Raw genomic sequence first — 19,672 nt, 5'->3', positions numbered from 1 at the left:
ATGCTTTAGGAATAATGGAAGGGAGGAAAAACCGCCACCTTAAATACCCCACAAAAATTAACACTTGACTTTCCTAGTACAAGACATCTCTCTTTTTTTTTTTTTTTTTTCTTTTTGGTGCAAATATCTCAAGGGGCTAAATGAACTTTCTTACTCACAGACAGACATATAGATAGCAAATGCAAAAGCCAGGAAAATACCTGTGCTGGTATGAGCAACATCTGGTGTTGCAGTACTGGCTTTACAGCAGTTCAGTCCCAGCCAAGCAAGTATGATGAGAAAAACTGTTGCAAACTGGTAATTTTGAAACTTAGGAAACCCCCAGCTAAGCCAAAGCATTGCCAATGATTTCCCTCATAGCCCATCTGGTACAGTCTGGGGAAATCCTATACAGTGCCCACAGAAATATTTAAGGAGTAAACAGGACCGTTTGAGTGATTTCTTCCCTCCCCCATCCCACAGGAGCAGGGAAGGGAGTGGAAGTTCAGCAGAGGCTTTTTATTCCTGTGCTGTTACATAACTGTGCCTCTGCAGAACTCCTCCTCCCGCTTCCAGCAGCATCAAGCCCACAGGAGGCTGGAAAGGAGGCAGGGAAAAAAAGGTATGTGACTTGCTCAGGGCTACAAACCCATGGCAGAGGAGGGAGGGGAACTTGCAGGTCCCGGCAGAGCCACTGCCGAACCCTGCCGAGGCTCCACATTCCTGCCATTCCTTGCACACCCTTCTCCAGAGGTGAAGCTGCTGCATCACGGGCTGACCATCCAGCTCAAGGCACCACCTGCTTCCCAATCATCCCTCTGCCTTCCAGCATGCACAGACACACACTGGAGATATTCCCTAGTCTCAAGAGGATTTAAGGTCCCTGGAAATCATGCCCATCACATTCACTGACCACTGGTTTTTCTCTTTGGTAGCCTTCCCTAACCACAGGCCTCATTTAAGCACCACTGACTGAGTCTCCTATTCTTTCAAAATTCTGCAGTAGATTCCATTTGCTAATACTAACAGGAAATCCCATGAATCTGCCTCATGCCCTTTCACTGACTTCACAAATCCAATTGATACAGATAGAGCCAATTTCTGAAACTGCAGCTGTCCACACTTACAAAGCTCTGACTGTTAGATAAGAAAGTGCCAGCTGGAACAAGAAGTTTCTCCTACTACTGGATGCCACACTCCCAGCCAAGCAGGCAGCTGTCACTTGGGTGGTAGCAGAGCTGCTTAAATGGGAAACCCTTAGATCCAGTCCCTCGTGCTCACCCTAAAGCAATTGAACAGCCCCACAACAGGAAAAGGGAGCAAAGCTGAGTCCCAGAAGAATGCAGTTGCACTTGTTTTCAATCCCCTCTCCATATTATTGCATCCCTCACAGGCCATAGTAGCTGGAGGCCCAGGAAGGTGAAGCTCTGTTGGCCCCTCTTTGGATTTAAACAGTGCCATGGTCTCAGCCTCACTGAAAGAGAAGCTGAAGTTCTCCTCAAGTCTGAGCAGCATTCTGCACTTCACAAAGGTAACACCTGCTCTTGTGATGGTTTTCACTGCTGATTTTAAAACATGCATGAGTTTTAATCTGCGTACCATTACAGCTCCCAAGATGTTTTAATAAGCAGGCACTGGACTGGGAGGTGAGGGGATGGGCAAAGTGGCTGGCTCCACCTTCCTCAGCCTGGATGTGTCCAGGGGGAGCATGGATCATCTCCCATCAGAGTCTAACTGGATATGCACTCACCCCTGACACCAAGAGTGCCCTATACCTGGGAGGGGATTGCAGAGGGCTGACACAGGCTGGAAGTTCACTTTCAGCAGAGGTGGGTCTAATCCCCAGTCCTACACCATCACTGCACGGGGTAGCTCTGCTGGGTGCCACCAAGTCTTTCTGCAGCTATGGCTCTTGGCCACCTGCCTAAGTGTCAGGAAAACTATTTAACAATCCCTTCATGGATCCCTACTTCACCCACCCTTGGTCCAGTAGGGGCATAAGCATAAGCAGAATAAAAGAAATCCATGTTATTAATGACACTCGACAGATTTCATCAGTGCCTTCCTAAAAGATTCCTGTATTAGAACCAAAGGCACCTCATGGCTCACTGCACATCTTCAGTGAACCCTTAGAAGTTACCAGAAACTTTTTATTTCTTCTCTAAAATAACACAGCTGCCTACTGGAAAATGCCCATATGCCCATCCATTCTGTTTTATTATTTCCTTATTTCTTTATCATTAATCTACTTTTCTGGAGATATTTCAAAGCCAATTCCTCTCTTGCCTCATCCCCTCACATCAACCACTGAGCAGGAATTTTTAAAGGGGTTTGTAAGTCATACTATTTACATACAGGTTTCCATGAGATTTTTAATCTTTTTAACCTTCCTCCTAAATAAGGATGTTTCGAAAGCTTTTTTCTTCCTATTTGGTAAATCACATCAGTTGAGTACTGAAACAAAAATGAACATAAATTCTTCTGATAGGTTGGGAAGGACATTAAACCAGAAGCCTTTAATAACTTTGAATACTCCATGGGAAGCTCTAGTATGAGCATGAGGATAACTGATTTGATCAAATGCAATACACAGATAGACAAACAAGCATACATGCATCATTGCACCTCAGAGATCTTGAGCCATAAGAAAAAAAGAGGAAGCACATCAATTGTTCAGTCCAGAATTAATAAAATAAAGGGAAAATCCATATATATATATATATATATACACACACACATTTAAGCCAAGAAAATTTGGTTTTAGAAAGTAAAATACTGCTTGTGCAGATAAATACATATTTGGCACCCACAATTATATATTGATTTTGCTCTTTATCCTTACAGTCATCTTTATGGTGATTTCCTGAATGGGAAAAGGGCCTTCAGGAAAGAAAAGCTAACAGAGAAAGAAACAAATATCTAAGTAGAAATTAAAGCCCAAGCAGTAAATACAACGGTGGATGCTGTATTTTAATGGAAACTTTCTATATGGATCCATGCAAGTTACATGCATGGAAAGTTGACTGTGGCTTTGCGGGCTTCTTAATATAAATATCCTGACATAAAAATTACTGTTCTAGAAAGCTTTGTGGAAAGCTTGGAAAAAATCTCCTCATACACAGGCCTATGTAAACTGTTCAGTAACTAGGGAGAGTTTTCGGATGGAAGCCGCCTTCCCCACCCCCCTTTGCAGACTCCTGTCTCATTTTGTGAAATTGCTTTGCTGTCTTTCAGAGGGGGCAGCTGAGCAATCCGTTTCAGTGCCTCTCTTTCCCATGGAACAAATCCCCCCCAGCCCTCCTGCTGCACCCTGACAGAGATGGCAGGCCTTTCTTTGCTGAATTCTTTCAATAATGCTGCAACTGCAACATTAGGAGAAACAATTAGGACTAAGGGGAGTTGCCTCTGCATGCCAGATCTGCTTAATAACTTAATTAAATAAACAGAAATATAATTATAATGTAAATATTTCCTTTCTTTAATTCCAAGGCATTCTTAGAGAGAGAACACTGCTGAAATGATACAAGATTATTGAAAACCTTTTCAGTTCCTCCACACTTAAAAACAATTTTGCTGTCTTCCCATGCCTTCCCACTTGTAGTATTTCACTTTTGAAATTTCAGAACCAGCTATCAGACAGAGAAAAATGCATCCTTGGAAATGAATACCCCAGATAGTCAAAAGTGTTTCTAATTGAAAAGGAACCATGAAGGAGTAAATTGCTCTGCAGATTTCCTTCCTCAAATTATTTTCATTCAGCAGTTTTCTCTGAGAACTTTTACAGTTTCAAATGTTTTCTTGAAAAAGTGCAAGACACACTCAGATCATGTTGTCTTTTGGCATGTACACAGCCACTCAGAGACAATGACCCTACCTTATGGCTTTACATTGAATGAATTCTGATGGCTTCAGTGCATTTACTCATGATTTACCTCAGTTCAGGATAAAATTTAACATCAAAAAGGTTGTTCCCCAGGTACTTACACAGGGAAATTTTCTTTAGCTTCACCACCACCAAATTCTGAAAGCAACCTGTTCCATCGAGCTACTTAAAAAGAACAATAAAAATCTAAGCAGTGGCAGTGACACCATCCTGAAACAACACATATGACAACACCCCAGGTCAAGTATTATGAAAAATCCCTCTAAAATAGCAAGCAGAGCAAGAATAGAAAAATTCCCCTGAATTAGGAATCAACTCCTACTGCTGGCTAGATCTGACTCCAAATTACAGCGATCTTAGCTTTGTCCTTTCTCTCTCAGAACTGCTAAAATTAAAAGTCAGCATGTAAATGTGCAAACCCACCTAATGCTGACCCCAGACCAGTACAAGCTGAGTATCCTGAGGATTCTTCATGCACAAGCCTCCAAGAGCACCTGGACCTAGGCAAGACACTCAAAACTTTGCAGGCAACCCAGACACCTGCAAGTCCCAGCTGCAGTAATGATGGCCAAACCAGATTTTCTGGCAACAGCTTCCTTCATTTCCCAGTCTGGACCCACGTTATTTCCCATTGACCATCTCCATCCCACACTCTTCTGTGGATGCACGTGAGTTAACTCCTTATGCCACAAAATTTGGATTGTTCTCTGCCTCCTGTGACTGCCCCAGGTTTGGCCTGTGGATGCTGTGCCTGCGAGTGGTTCTGCCATTATTAATTCTCTGCAGCACACAAGGCACAGGTGCGGGCTGGGAGTTTGGGAAGGAGAGCTGAGGATGACCTCATGCTGGACTTTGGAAGGAGGATGTTAAAGAGCTCAGGCAGCCAGTGCTGACAGAGAGACATGCACCTGTGCAGCAGGGACTCTGCCTTCCTCCTTCCTCTGTGCTCCCACATGGAGAAACCCCAGCCCCAGCTGAAGTTCAGAACCAAGCTGCAGGTTCAGGGCTTAATTAGAGATTACACCCACACCAAAAAGGGGTATGGAAGAGAAGAAACAGAACTGGTTTAACTGTATTAACTCCACTGTTAATACAGGCCAGTAGTACACTTGACTTTATGGTCACATGCACTTCTTCACAATTCCCTGTTCCTGTCGTCTCCTTGTCTTCAGAAAGTGACCCTGGGCTTGCTGCCATTGTTACTTACATCTTCTCTCTCATCAGACCTATTCTTGTTTCTACTTGGTGCTCTTAATTCCTTAAATATAAAAGTTTATATTTATCTATATAATTATACACACATATTCCACTCAATTTCCTCAGGATATGACGCTTCCATGCTGCATAAACTTCCTTCCCTGGCCTTCTCCAGCTCTATCATTCTTTTTGCTACTGTCCAGGGTGCAGCTGTCAGGGGCAGGAAGCCCCAGACCCTGCTCCTCACATCCAGATTGATCAAGGTCAGGGAAAGGGTAGCCAGTACCTGCTGCCTCCCAAACCCTCCACATCAGGACAAATGAGTCCCCAGTCAGCCCTGTGAGCTCTCAAACACAGAAACAGATGGAGAAGGCGGTGTAGGGAGGTAAAAGCCATGTCAGACAAGGACGTGAGCTTATGGCCCTCCCAGAGATGGCCAAAGGCTGAGAAAGGGGCAGGGGAAGTTCAGGTGAGCACCCCAGAATATAAAAACTGCAGTGGGTAATCATGGAAATGAGGTTTCTTGTGTAAGGAAGCTTCAAGGAATAAAATGGATATGCCTGAATATTGCAGTTGCAATGTTATTTCAAATAATTAATTAAGAATGCGATTAGATTATCTAAGTAAATCATCTACATTATTTATACAACCTGTTCAGCACTCCTAATTTCCAAGGACTTGCAGACTTGGATTAGAAATTGGATTTAATTTTTTTCTTAATAAATTTTGCTTTTGGGGTACAGAACTAGAGGATAAAAGTGTCACAGAAGACTTAAAGCAGATGAAATAACATGAGTTCCCACTAATTCTGCCAACATGCAGATGAAAAAAAAAAAATCACGTTGTTTTTACCCAAGTCTCTAAAATGTCACTTTTGGAGCCCTCCCATAGTGAGATTAGGAGAAACTGATGCTGAAACTGTGACTGAAAGGAAAATTTTGTGAGCAGCTTTGGAGTAAAAGGGTATAGAGCCTTTTTTGGAGCACGGCTATGCCGAGTGCAGAGAGACTGAGCCACAGAGAGCTCCATGAAACCCAAGAGAGTCACATTAAATCTAAGTGCTCATCAAAATGTTTCACATTAATGAACCACCACGGTTTCTGAAGGGTAAAAAATCACCATTCAGTAGAGCTGGGTTTGCACTGTGAAAGGTGAACTGGAACTGAAATGAACTTTCCCACGCTGAAGAAAATGCTTACATCCTGCCTGGCCAGTTTTAGAGAAAAATGTCAGCTACGACATCTGGATGTAAAACCAAAATTCTTGAGTCAGGGCTTCTCTAATCCAAGGCCTTCATTGGAACCCATTTCTGCAGCTCATGTGGCAAACCAGCCTCTGCAAGGATCACCAAGGACAGGTTCTGCAAGGTGTCTTCAACTCCCCATCAGTTTGAGGTGCAACCAGTGGGAGATAGAGACAGACCCTGCAGGACTTGACCCAGCTTCAGAAAACAGAGAACCACAGGTATAAAGCTACATTTAGCTGGATTCCCTTTTGCAGTTTCAAAACCCTAAGGAATGTGTCATTGGAGGAATGGGATAATTATTACAGCACAGAACTGTTAAAAGGAAAAATGTCCTATATTCCCCTTTGATGTTGAAAGAAGAATCATTAATTCAAAGGCATGCAAAAATTCATGGAATTTAAAACACCAAGCAAATATAGTCTAGTCTTGTCAGGGTGCCTCTTGTAAGACATTTCCTAGCTTGCCCAACCACAGTGGAGCCCCCACAGCTTTTTCAGATCTCCTCTACAGGGTTAGTTAGATTATCCTCAAATACAGCAAAATAATTAAACCACACCAATTAAAATGAATGTGACTTCAAGGGCTCTTCTCTAAAGCATTGCTCTCTGTCAACTATTTCATTCCAAGCCATGCAGAACCTAAAAGTAACATATATCCCAGAAAGTCAGCCGTGCCCTGGGCTGCACCAAAATACCCACAGCTGGCAGGTCTAGGGAGTGGTGCCTCCCTTTCACTCCGCTCTCATGAGACCCCAGCTGGATACAGCTCTGGGGCTTCCAGCATCAGAAGGCATGGACCTGTCAGGGCAAGTCCAGGGGAGGCCCCAACGATCATCAGAGGGATGGAGAACCTCTCCTATGAAGGCTGAGTGAGTTGGGGCAGCCCAGCCTGGAGAAAAGATGATTCCAGGAAGACCTCAGAGCCTCTTCCAGTACCTAAAGGACTACAAGAGAGCTGGAGAGGGACTTTTTGCAAGGGTATGGAGTGACAGGACAAGAGAGAATGACTTTAAACTGACAGAGAGTGGGTTTAGATAACATACTGAGAAGAAATTCTTTTACTGTGAGGGTGGTGAGGCATCATGACAGGTTGCCCAGGAGGAGCTGTGAATGCCCCATGCATTCCTGGAAATGTCCAAAGCCAAGCTGGATGAGCTTTGAGCAACCTGGTCTAGTGGAAGATGCCTCTGCCCACAGCAACAGGGGGAAGTTGAATTTTAGATCTTTAAGGCCCTTTCCAAACCACACTATTCTACAAAATGTGTATTTTTCCTTTGGACATAAGGTCAGACATAGAGTTAGGAGACTGTTGCCCTGTAATTAGCAAAACTTTCAGCAAACAAATCTAGTTTTTAAGATTTCACCCACCCACTGAACTGGTGCCTCTTCAGCAGCATCCCAATGGGACAATGGCCATTTGTGGTCACAGCAGACTTTTCCCTTCAGCCCTTATGGATACACATCTCACAAATGCTGCTATAATTTATAATTTTTAATATAATTTATGATTTTTATTAAATGCATGATTGGCATGAATAGAATGAGAACTGCTGAAACAGGACTCTTTCTTTCCTAGAATATTCTGAATTCAGCAAATATTACAAATAGTCCATTTCCATTGGGACAATCATATTTGCAATTTGAGTTACAAGTTTAGCACTTGACTCATAGTGATGATGATTTAGGCCCATTAATTATGCCTTGGACTCCAAATGGCTGTCAATTCATCTATTTCTCACCCTGTTTGTCTAACTTCAGCCTTGCAAGGACAATTGATGAAAGGAAAAGGTCTGAGTGAGCTGCCTCAGCCACTGTTTAGCAGTGGGGTGTGAAGCTTAGCCCAGGCTGGCCCTCCAAATATTTGTACTTCTCAGGAAGCATCTGCAGCTGCTGTTGTGCTCCATGGGTTTTTGTGACTGTAGCTTGGACTTGTCTCATTTCCACACCTCTCATCAGCATAAGCTGTGCCCCGAGCTCCCAGAAATTCAGGAGTTTAGCCCAGTTTTGGTCTTGGGCTGGAAGAGGTCAGTGAATTGTGGGCTTGGCACATAAAAAACAGCAGACATTTTTGACCTCCATTTCTCAAAGACCAAGTTCTTTGGCACTGATGTGCTTCCTGCTAATATGTACGAGACTGATATTCTGTACCTTTTGGTTTTGTTTGGGGTTTTTTTTTGTTGTTTTTTTTAAGCTATCCCTTCAAAGCTTCCTTTCTTTTCAGTTCAGGCCCACAGGTGCTATGGCTGCACTTAGAAATCAGCCCATTGACCAAAGTCCTGCAAGCACCATTTACCACAGTGGAGGCTTGTCACTGGAGACCAGCCATGACTCCTGATTCTGAGGACTACCTGATCCCCTCTAAGAGCCTCCTCCACTATTTTGTAATTAAATTTTCTGCTACACCTCACTAAATTTCCACTAGACCTCGCTAAACAGGACAACACGACAAGAAGGAAGATAATGTACTGTGAAAGCATAAAACAACAGCAGAGTTTTCTCTAAGGACAGCCACATAACAGACATGGATCATATTAGACATCAATTTGCCTTTACAATTTTTTTCCAAGGAACTTTCATGTTTGTGTCTCTTTGGGTAACTCTTTTAACTCTCTGGCTTGCTGAGGAATCGTGTAGAGCACAGGTTAGCCCAAACCATGCCAGGGGCTATTCTAACACTGTGAGACCACAAGAGAACAGAAATACTGATCAGTGCTGTGCTGTTTCCTGGTAAATAGAAGCCCTATGACACATTTTCCCCCTTAGAAAATGCCTATCCTTTATTCACCCAGGTTGCTTCAATAAAGAAAACACACAGTTAAAAGGTTACTGGTAAAAATCAGCTTTTTCAGGAGCATTAGTGTTCATGTTGGAAGCCTGCTTGTGAGGGAACCTCTTCCTTCAAATAGCTCCCATTACCACATTTTGATTCCCATCACACATCAGACTGAGAGCAGGAGCCCAGTTCCTTTCAGCCAAACAAAACTGAGATTCCTGCCTGTGGCTAGTCCCAAGGCCAAAGCCTGCAGAGTGGACAGCTTGGGCCTTGGCACCAGCTGGGTTGGTTCTGTAGATCTGTTCCTGTAATATTGCACTACTCACAAACAGAGATGAAGCCTCCCTGTGCAGGACTCTCCCATTAAACCCTTTTAAAGGGATTTAAGGCACTCAGGCCCCTGTAACTGCAGGGATAACCATATCTGACTCCAAGAGCTGGAAGTCATTTAGTCTCTCCAAACAAGTGAAGGACCACTCTGGATGAAGTCTGCAGTGCCCTCTAGTCTGACTCTCTCTTCATAACTGAGTAGGTTCAATTCCTCTGTGGCTACAGCTGGTTCCACACCAGACCAAGAGGTTACTGCTGGTCTTCAGCAGAACTTCCCTGACTGTAAATGAGCAAGTTCCCCTGTTATCAGAGACAACTGCAGCCCAGGCTGCAAACCCTGCACTTGGCTGGTTATAACTTGCTCCAGCACTTTGTCTTGCAAAGTAAAGACACATGACTTGCTCAGTGGTCACTTATAAATAAGCTCAGGACTGCAGTGATTCACATGATCAGTGTTGTTACTTATTGTGTTATATACAATGGACAGTGTTTTGGGGGGGATGAGGTGAGGGAGAGTTGCAAATACACACGGCACTTTCAAGTTTGCATGTCTTAAATTGACTTTAGATTTCCTTGCTCCTGTAGTACATATTTCCAGAATGCTTGGATCTGATTCAGCTTGAACAAAACAGTTTCACTGCTCAGAGACCAGAGGAACACAGTGGTGAATCAGGGCCTTTATTTGCCTCCAATGGCTCACTATCAGGCCCACTGCAAACTACCTATTGAAAGCATGACAGCCAGCACTATGCTCTATAGTGAGCGTTTGGAGTATCATGCCCTAAGTATAGGCCATATGAAGAGGTCTTTTGTTCAGGAAAGCAAACTGTACAGTGTTTAGTAAGCCACACTCCAAATATAGGATCGATAAAGCGCGGCTAAAATCAACTATTGCCTCAACAGGCATTCACAGATTTTCTCTGAATTAAGCACGCTTCAATCTTAGGGCCACAATGCCTTCACTCAGCTCTTTCACAAACAGTTCATGCAGAAATAGAGTAGGCTAGGACCTGGTATCGGGCAGTGCGCAAGAACTTGAGGCTCCAAGTGGGGAAGGGAAAAAAAAAATGAGGGGGAAAAAAAAAGAAAATAAAAATAAACCATATGGAATCCACACTCAGATGCCTTTAAAACAACCACAAACATTCTTGCTGCCTCAAGCTGCAAATGTCGTGAAACAATTACTGGGCTGGGGGACTTCAAAGGTTCACTGAGAGCAGCAGTTTTATTTTTCAATCAAACACAGGAATAGGGCTTTTTTCCTTCCCTCCCTCTCTCGCTCTCCCCTTTTTTTTCTCTGAATGAAACAGTGCCCAGGCTTCCTGATTTCAAAAACCCTGTTCGGCTTCGCTTGACCACTCCATAACCTTAGGAGAAGCTCAAAAACTTCAAAACAAAACTGTGAGTCATACTGAATGAAAAAGACATTCTTAAATTTCATTAAGATTGAAAACTGCTGCATTCCTTGTTTGTAAAATTTACATGAATGATCTTTAAGAGCTTGCAGCTGAATGCTGTGCAAAGCTTGAACTTCCATAAATTCCTGTTTACTTAATCATTGATTCTAGAAGGTAACTGACAATCATGTGCAGGGGTTAGGAGATGCACAATTCACTGTGCACAGAAACAGCTGGACTCCTTCTTGCCACTGCCTAACCTATTTATACTTCCCCCCCCCCCCCCCCCCTCACTTTTTGAAGCATCTATGCACTTTTATTTCTTGTTTTCATTTCAGGAAGGCAACAGTTTAACCTCACTTTCCTTGCAGGGGCTTTTGCAAAGGCTGCACTGTTGCTTACCTCGAGCATTGGCTCACTAGTAGAGGGAGCTGTGCTTAACATGGAGTTTTCAGATGGCTGGAAGCACAGGGCATGTTTGGCAGAGCAGATATATGGCCAGCAGCCCCAGCTCTCCAACGTTTAAGGAGCACACCTCCCACCACCTGGAGAATCCAGGCTGCTCCAAGAGGCCGGATCCCAAGGGGTTCAAGTTGGCACTGACCCCTCTGCAGAGAGTCATGCACACAAAAATCATGCAGAAATAACACGCTGCCCCCTTTGAAGAGAACTGAGTCAAATTGTTAAAAATGAAACTGACTCATTGTAGAAACAGTGGTCACTGGAATGGCATCTCCACAACTGCTGCGGTAAGAGAGGAAGCTGCCTGACCACAACTGCCTTTGTGCTTATTCTAGCTGTTTAAGTTCTAAAAACCACAAAACCCCATTTGAAATTCCACTGTATAGCAAGGTTTGTGTAATGAGGTTACAATTCATAATAGGATCATTGAAAACTGAAACAAGCAGCATTAATATGTGGACTGCCTGCAACGAGCTGGCAGCAGCGTGATGATGTCATTTTTAATTAAAAGTCTGTCCCTGTTTGATATGCTGAAAAAAAGAGTGCAAATCAGGGAATATGCACTGATCCCATCCATAGGGAAGGACTGTCAAGCAGCACAGTGGTATCACAGAGCACCCTGCGAGCCATATGGCATGGCTTTAATGGAACTAATTCCCACGTACTCTGTTTGTGTCACGCGTATCAGGATTCTGGTCCCACACGGAAAAGACATTAGTCAGGAAGAGGGGGAGGGGAGGCTCAGTGATACCCAGCCTGGTATCCTTTGTCATGTGCCATGCTGTAAATGCTACTGCAGCACTGCTGAGCCCAAGAGGAAATGGGCTGCAGGTTCATGGAAGTGGGCAGACCCTTCACTCCCTTAAGTCAGCGACTAACTCAACTTACAGCAATTGAAGTCCAGGACTTTCAGCAGAGGTGACCAACCAGCCCTGTGAAATACCAATTTAAAATGTCTGGTGCTTGTAGGGCCATTTATTAATCCAGTATTGCACTTTCACCCAAGACTGAGTGACACAGAAACTAAGAGATGCTCATCCACAAAACCCTTCCCTACCCAGCACCACTGATTCCCTTTCAGCCTCCTGTGCTTTCCTTAAGGCATTTAAACCAACTCTGGACTTCAGTATAAGGAGGATACACTCCTGTGAATGTCAGTGTCTGCTGAACACGCTGTCCACCTCCCAAACATTGGCACCAAAGACCCAGTCAGCCCATCCTCAGTTCTCCGAACTGCCCTTTTGGCTCATCTTACTCAGCTGGACAAGAGCTATAAGATGTTGGTAGTAATGAAGCTGGTCATGACTTGTGTGAAAGTAGCAGAAGAAAGATGACCAAGAGAACATTTACACTTCAATTAACTGCCATTTTCATGTCCTACAAATATTTTGGAGGGAATTTTGCCATTTATTTAAAAGTTCACTGTTGGGTTTCTCCACGCTAACAACTGGGTTTGGGTCCAAGTCATGAAGACTATTACATGCACATCCTTACACCAAGCTGGTCTGCAGACCTCCACTAAACCAGTCAAATTTGCTTTTCCTTTTTAAGATTTCTGTGTAAAGTTTGATGTAAGGGTATATGTGGATCTCTGAAAACATTGAGTTGATCATGAGTGTAAAAGAAATTTGGGGATCATTAGCATAAAGTTTTGGCATTAGGTCTTAGTTTCATAGAATGCTGCTCTCACGTAGGATACACCTTGCCATTATCATCAGGGGTATTTAGGGCATCATCAGGGAAATTCATTTGGTCTAGTACTTTTATTTCAGCCAGTACTTTAGCTGCCCAGATGGTTCTATACAAAAGGAAAGAATGGAGAAATCTGTGTCCTGTCCCAGGTATCCGCAGGCCTGCAAAAACCTTCCTCGATTTATATTGAAAACTAGAGAGATGTTTCAAAAGGTTTCAGCTTTATCCTAGCCAAAGAATGCTCAGTGTAACACCTGATACAATTGTGCTCTCTGAGGACAATCCTACAGGATTCCTTCTTGGGAGACACAAAGAGGCAGGACCTGTCTCTGACTGCAGCAGCTCCTCTCCTAGAGCCCCGTGTGTGGGTGCATGTGGCTGCAAGCACACACATGTGTGTGAAAGGGAGAGAGTGCTCCCAACCAACTTTCTAAACCAGTGGGAGGGAAGGATTACCACAGCATTGGACCCCACATGTTTAATTTTCACACAGACTTAACATGAGATAAGCTACAGCAGACCCAAGATAGTGGTTTTCCTATTCTTATTGACCCCGATCACTTAAAGCCTTTTGAGTGCTGTACTCCAGAGCGAATATTTAAATTCTACTTGGATATTGTTTCTTGTAGTACTGAGTGCAGTGTGCTTTTTGAAGAAATAGTATTTCCTTCTTGGACCACAATGAGCAAGTCCAAGGTCAGAAAAATCACACGTGGTAGAACAGGTTGCAGTGTGAAGGGCTCATAAGGTCACACAGATTTTTGCTTTTTAGCTCAAGGAACTTGGCTATTTGTCAGGGAAATACAGAGCCTATCTTCTCATGTTAATAATTGATGTAATTCCATATACTCATTACTGTGAAGCCAAAATTCATCAGCTAAAAAATTATAACCTACCTATCCTATAAAAGACAGATCATTACTCATACAAACTGAATTACAGCCAGACGAACAACAAAGAAGAATATTCAAATTTGTTCTCTTGTGTGGAAAAAACATTGGAGATTGGAAAAGTAAATGTAAAACTGTTCTCAGTGAATGTTAACCTATAAATAAAGCACTGAAGATCCCCAACATCAGTGTAAATTTTCCCACCCTGTTCATTCTTGCCTTACCTTGGAGGCATGTTAAGAAGTGAGACTGCTGGGATGTTTCTGCCCGATACCCTTTTTGTGTGTTTCACAGCTAGAAAGTGAAAGGCTCAGCAGGTTAAATACCAGCAGAGTAAAGTATTTTATTCAGATATCAGTTGCAAAGATCGGGGGAGGAGGGGGAACGCAGTGAGGCCTTTCAGCCTGCAGTGCCATGGGAGAAGAAAAACGAGACAGCAGAAGTGTGTGGTAACACAAAAAGAATGTTATCTCAGCGGAGGGGAAAATACTTTCAAATGCATAATTGCAAACACATACCCTCAGCAGCTAACCCAGAGCCCTTCTCAGACTGCACAGCTAAAAGTTTGGAAAGTGGCCAAAGTATCAGTTTTATTTGAGAGATCAAAGTGATGAAAGAGAGAGAAAGAATAGCATCAAATATGATTGATAAAAAGTATTGCTTTCTTTGATTGGTTTCTGCTCCCCCTCCCTTTTCCACCTCATTCTTCTCCCAAGTTCACTAAGAAAAATGTCAGATCTGTGGTCCATCCAGTAACACATGCGTGCACGTGAGATGTGCCTATAGGAAAACACCTGCTCACTGCACATACCTGCCTAAATCCCTGATGGCCACCAGGTTCCTACAGATTCACTGCAGGTAGGAGCTGTTTGCTGCAGTGCAGTCATTTGTGACCCTGCACGGATGGCACACACAGGCATTGTCCCAGGTGGTGATATTTGGTTACTCTGCACAGCCTCCCTGGTGCTGCTGAGCATCAAGGCAATCCCCACGTGGATTTCCAGGGACTCTGACCTGAGAGTGTCGCTGCTTCTGGTCCATAATTGTCCTCCCCCCCCCTCTTTATTGTGCATACTATCTTTATATAAACACAGCAAGGAAGATAAAAGGTTTATGATGGCAACACAGTTGAGTTTATGGTTCCTTTCACACACGTAGATGTTGCCTCAAGCACAGACCAGCCAGGATGAAGAGCTTGGAACTAAAGGGCACTTTCACATGTGATGAGTTCAAACCCTTCTAAATCCTCACAGGAATTGTGTCTGACAGGCAGGGACTAGGCCATGCTTAGGCTCATGAATTTAACAATATTATACAGGCCAGGACCTGCAAACAATGTACACAGTCACTTTATATGTGCACATGTGTTGCAAAATCAGTTCTTTGCATCAGGGTTTTGCAGCCCATGGGGATGACATTTACTAGAACCACTTACATGAGCAAGAGTTTATTGCAGGAATAAAAGGCAGATCACGCCACAGGAATTCTGAGAAAGAAGCTTGTGGAGGTTACTGATGAGTAATGAAATGGGGGGGAAAAAAATTGCAAAGGTATTGATTCCAAAGCAATACTGAGAAAATAAGAAATTTTGCAGAGAAGGAACAAGGCAGCTCTGAGCCATGACAGATATTAGGAGGTGAAAAAGAGCAGAAAGAGACCATAGCAGATGGAAAAGCAAAGAAATAGACCTGAGATGATTTGCAAAAGACCTAGATATTATCAGAGGTAGAGCAAGATGTTGTAGGTATTTCTGTGCTAAAGATGAACAAAAAAATCACAATAATTCAAGAGGGAGACAGGCATGATGATGAAATTGGCCATTAAAGCAGACCAAGAAGATACAGGAGACCAGGTAGGATATGACCAGGTAATAAACAGTTTTGCAACAAGCAGAGAGGGTAGGGGCTTTGTTAAGGAAGGAAAAATGATCCACAATAGTGAATTTGAACAACGTCCTTATGGATTTGATAAACTCATGCTTAACAAGATGTGGTGGTGAGCCTGGTTCATTAATCATTCAGCCATCTAGCTAATCCTGCATCCAATATCTCAAAGTCTGCAACAATCAGATGCTGTCTTGGCAAGCCTGAACCACTGGACAAACAGCAGATTAGGGGTGCATGATAAATGCATCACACCACATAACTCTGCAAGGAAAACAGGACACAGAGGCGTGATGAAACATGGGATGATTTGAGTCACAAGATAAACCTGTCCCTTAAAAGGGGAAAATACTTCAAGGAGGATGAAGAACAGGAATGTGGGCAAAAGGGTAGGGAAACTGTAATGTGGGTAATGTGCATGTGGTTAGGAAAGATGGAGAATGCTGAGATAAAAGGAAAAGGGCAGACACACCATAGAGGAGAAGGAAAAGAGAAAGTGTAAAATTGTGGGGTTTTTAAACACCTATCACCATGGCAGGACCAGATCAGGTGCACTGTGAAAGGAGAATGTGCAACTGTTCAAACCACTCTGTGTGCTCCTAATCTGAAGGATGGCAGCTCTTCCTTTCTTCCTCTGCCCACAGCACAGAATTGTTCCCCAATTCTCCCCACCCTTCATCCATCCACCAGTACTGGGGTTGCATCAAGATTTGTAAGCAAGCTGGCAAGTCAAGTGTCTCCCAGGATGAAAGTACACAGAAAACCATCAAGAAGTGCAGCCATCACTTTGGGGTGAATCCAGCCAATTTCACTGCTTCCTCTCTTGGTCCCCGGGTTGTTTAAGCAACATCTTTTCATTCCCCAGCACTAATTAGTGCTCATAACATGCCATGAGATACATAAACAATTAGTATTACCTCTATTTCACAGGGAAGAAAATTAAGACTAATAGAGTGAACAATTTAGCTACACCACAGGGAAGGTTAATTCCCAAAGTAGGGATTTAGACAAAATGAGTTCTTAACACTGTTCTCTGAGCACAGCAATTGATAACTTTGCTGTTCCTACCTGAGCACCTCAAAGCAAGACAGACAACTGCCATCAGACTTCAGGGCTGTTCCTGTTCTTTGTTCATTTTACACCTGATGGTTACACAGACTCAATTATTGACATGCCTGTGATCTGTATAACTCTCAGTAGACCAATACTTTTCTTTTTTCTGAAAAGCAGGCTTGAACTGCAAAAACTACCAGGTATATTTAAAATTAATAGAGAAGAAAGAAACAAAAGAACAGCAGACCTGAAGGACAACAGCAAATACAAAGAAAGTAGCAAATATGATACTGAAACCCAATGAGAAAGGTTAAATGCACAAAAAGAATAATGCAAGCGGAACCACACAAGGAAGTGCAAGGCTGTGAGCTGCAGGGAAATCTGAACTAACAGAGATTGCAGCACATGTACACCTGGGAGCTCCAGGCCAGTGAGGCAGCAGGATGCCACACACCCTGAGCTCCCCTCAGAGCTGCTGGCCCTGCTGGTTTCAAAGTCTAGCAACTGCAGCTACCGCTCAATGACGTCTGCAAAGCTCACAGCAGCACAAGTGCTCACCACCTCCACACCATCCCAGCCCAACAAACAACTGCTGCTCCCAGGGAGGCGTGGAGAGAGGTCAGACCAGCAAGAAGCACATAATTACAGCTAAACTGCGACCATCTTCTGGATTTGGCTGTCTGTGGGGCTCTGGCCAAGCTGAGGATGCGTGGCATCTCCACAAGCTCTTCCTACAGTTGCTCTCACTGGTTGTCATGTGCCTTCCTTACTAAACAAGAAGCATGGAGAAAATGAGATTAATTTGCCTGCAAACATGAGAAGAGGCTGCAGTCAGAACATGGGATAATACAGTCCCCTGCACAAGCCAACCTCACTGGCAGGGAGGTTGAAACAGAAGCCCTACCTCATTTTGAAAATGGCTTGGATGGCTGTAATTAAACAGCAGAGGCTGCAGCAGCCTTAAAATTCAGGATATGCACTGTCTGGCCTTTTCCTTTAGACCTGAACCCTCATTTAGGACACTCTAATAAATTATTATTAGAATTATTTTTAGGAGCTCCCTAAACAACTACTTATCTAAAGGTCTCCTACTTTTTTCATCCCATTCTAGCCCTCATTTTTTGGCTCTGCAGTGTGGGGCATCCTTCTAAATTGTGTGGCAAGAAATGGGCTAACAGTGTCCCAAACCCACCTGACACTTCCGGGCATGAAGGGTCTTCACATGACACCTCCAAAATAGTAGCAAAGGTACAACCAAAAGCTTTTGATTAAATCAGGTATTCAGTAAGCATTCCACTCATCTGTGCAGGAAAACTAAGCATCAGAATAGTGTGCAGTGAGGAAGAAAGCATTACATTTTTGGGGGGTCTCTCTGGGGCTTGTTGTTCTAAAGAATCAGTGACTGATAGGGAGTAGGTTGCTGAAAACAGGCAAATCTTTATGCAGCAATTCACAGCCAACCAAGAGATGTCATGGTTGAATTAAACCATCATTTTCAGGTTGCCTTTCTTTTTTGCTCATTATTTTTGACTGCTCATTATTTTGTCTGGCAGTTACTATAGTGGCAAAACATTCTCTCTAAACCTAAAAAAAAAAAAAAAAAAGAAAAAGGAATGGCACATGTAACAATGATTCAGCAGAGGCTGGTGGTGTGAGCTGTCAGCTAAATATCCTGTGAGATACTTTGTTGGCTAAACCTAAGATTATTATGGTAGAAAGATAAATGGCACTCACGCTGCTTCTGGGAGATTTTTCTGCCTCTTATTGAGATGATATGCACATGATCACAGGTTGGTAACTGCCCATGAAACAAATGCTGGTGAACACTGAGATCTATCATTTGCTCTGAAAGGAAAAAAAGTCACCCGTTAATTTTATAAATAACCAGGAAGCAGCTTTGTGCCCTTAAAATAGATCAGCAACAGCCTCTGCACCTCAGAGTTGATTCTGGGTGATGTTTCAGGCACATAAAGTCCAGTAAAGTTGATCCCAACCTAAAGAACACAGGATCATTTACTCTTTGAACAATAGACAGGGAGATTGAAACAGAAGCCCTACCTCATTTTGAAAATGGTTTGGATGGCTGTAAATAAACAGCAGAGGCTACAGCAGCCTTAAAATTCAGGATATGCACTGTCTGGCCTTTTCCTTTAGACCTGAACCCTCATTTAGGACACTCTAATAAATTATTATTAGAATTATTTTTAGGAGCTCCCTATATAACTACTTATCCAAAGGTCTCCGACTTTTTTCATCCTATTCTTGAACTCTTTTGACACATTAATAACATTATTGCTTTTTTGAACTGTGCAAGAGGAAAGTCCATTGCAGATGGATTGCAGACACTCATTTATGCAAGAAATTAACTCAATTTGGAACTGTCAGCTTAACTCAATTTGGAACTGTCAGCTCAACTCAACTCAAAGTAAAAGCAACATATAATAGCAATGTTCTACCTGGGTAGATTAAAAAAAAATAATAAATTTAAGAATCTGTGGGGCTTTAGTGATCATTCTTGCAAAGGACTTGAACAAGGACTCACAAATAATTGCCACCCTCTCAATAAATGCCTGAAAGTTTGTGGATCAGCCACAGGTGCAAACATCCAAACAGACAGCTACCAACTGGGCACTAACAAATTGGTATAAATTATCATCTAGTCAGAGAACAAATAGGAAAAAATGTACAAAATTAATCTCTTGCAAGTTACAGTTACTCTGTGATGGTGTAGCCACCCAGATACTTCACCTACACCAGGGGTGCTAAGTGCCTGGAGAAAGTGCTCTAGTGTTGACTGAGCATTCCAAAAAGGCTTTCACTGGAAAGCCAGCTTTGCTGAGCGTTTATTTTCACAAGAATTGTAGAGGCACTTTGGGCCAACCCTCTTA

At 43.1% G+C, this 19,672-nt stretch overlaps 1 long non-coding RNA gene across 1 annotated transcript in view; it reads left to right on the top strand.

Annotated features, from left to right (window-relative positions):
• Positions 1-519: 519 nt before the first annotated feature.
• Positions 520-19,672, top strand: part of LOC143694210 (uncharacterized) — a 78,013-nt gene continuing 58,860 nt past the window's right edge. Inside the window, exons 1-2 of the long non-coding RNA XR_013182563.1 lie at positions 520-601; positions 1,373-1,510. This is a non-coding gene — a long non-coding RNA (uncharacterized LOC143694210). The remainder of the gene's footprint in view (positions 602-1,372; positions 1,511-19,672) is intronic.

The sequence above is a fragment of the Agelaius phoeniceus genome, chromosome 6 (genome assembly GCF_051311805.1).
Source record: "Agelaius phoeniceus isolate bAgePho1 chromosome 6, bAgePho1.hap1, whole genome shotgun sequence".
Lineage (NCBI taxonomy): Eukaryota > Metazoa > Chordata > Aves > Passeriformes > Icteridae > Agelaius > Agelaius phoeniceus.
The sequence above is the reverse complement of the archived record's forward strand: the minus strand, read 5'-3'. Positions and strand labels throughout refer to the sequence as shown.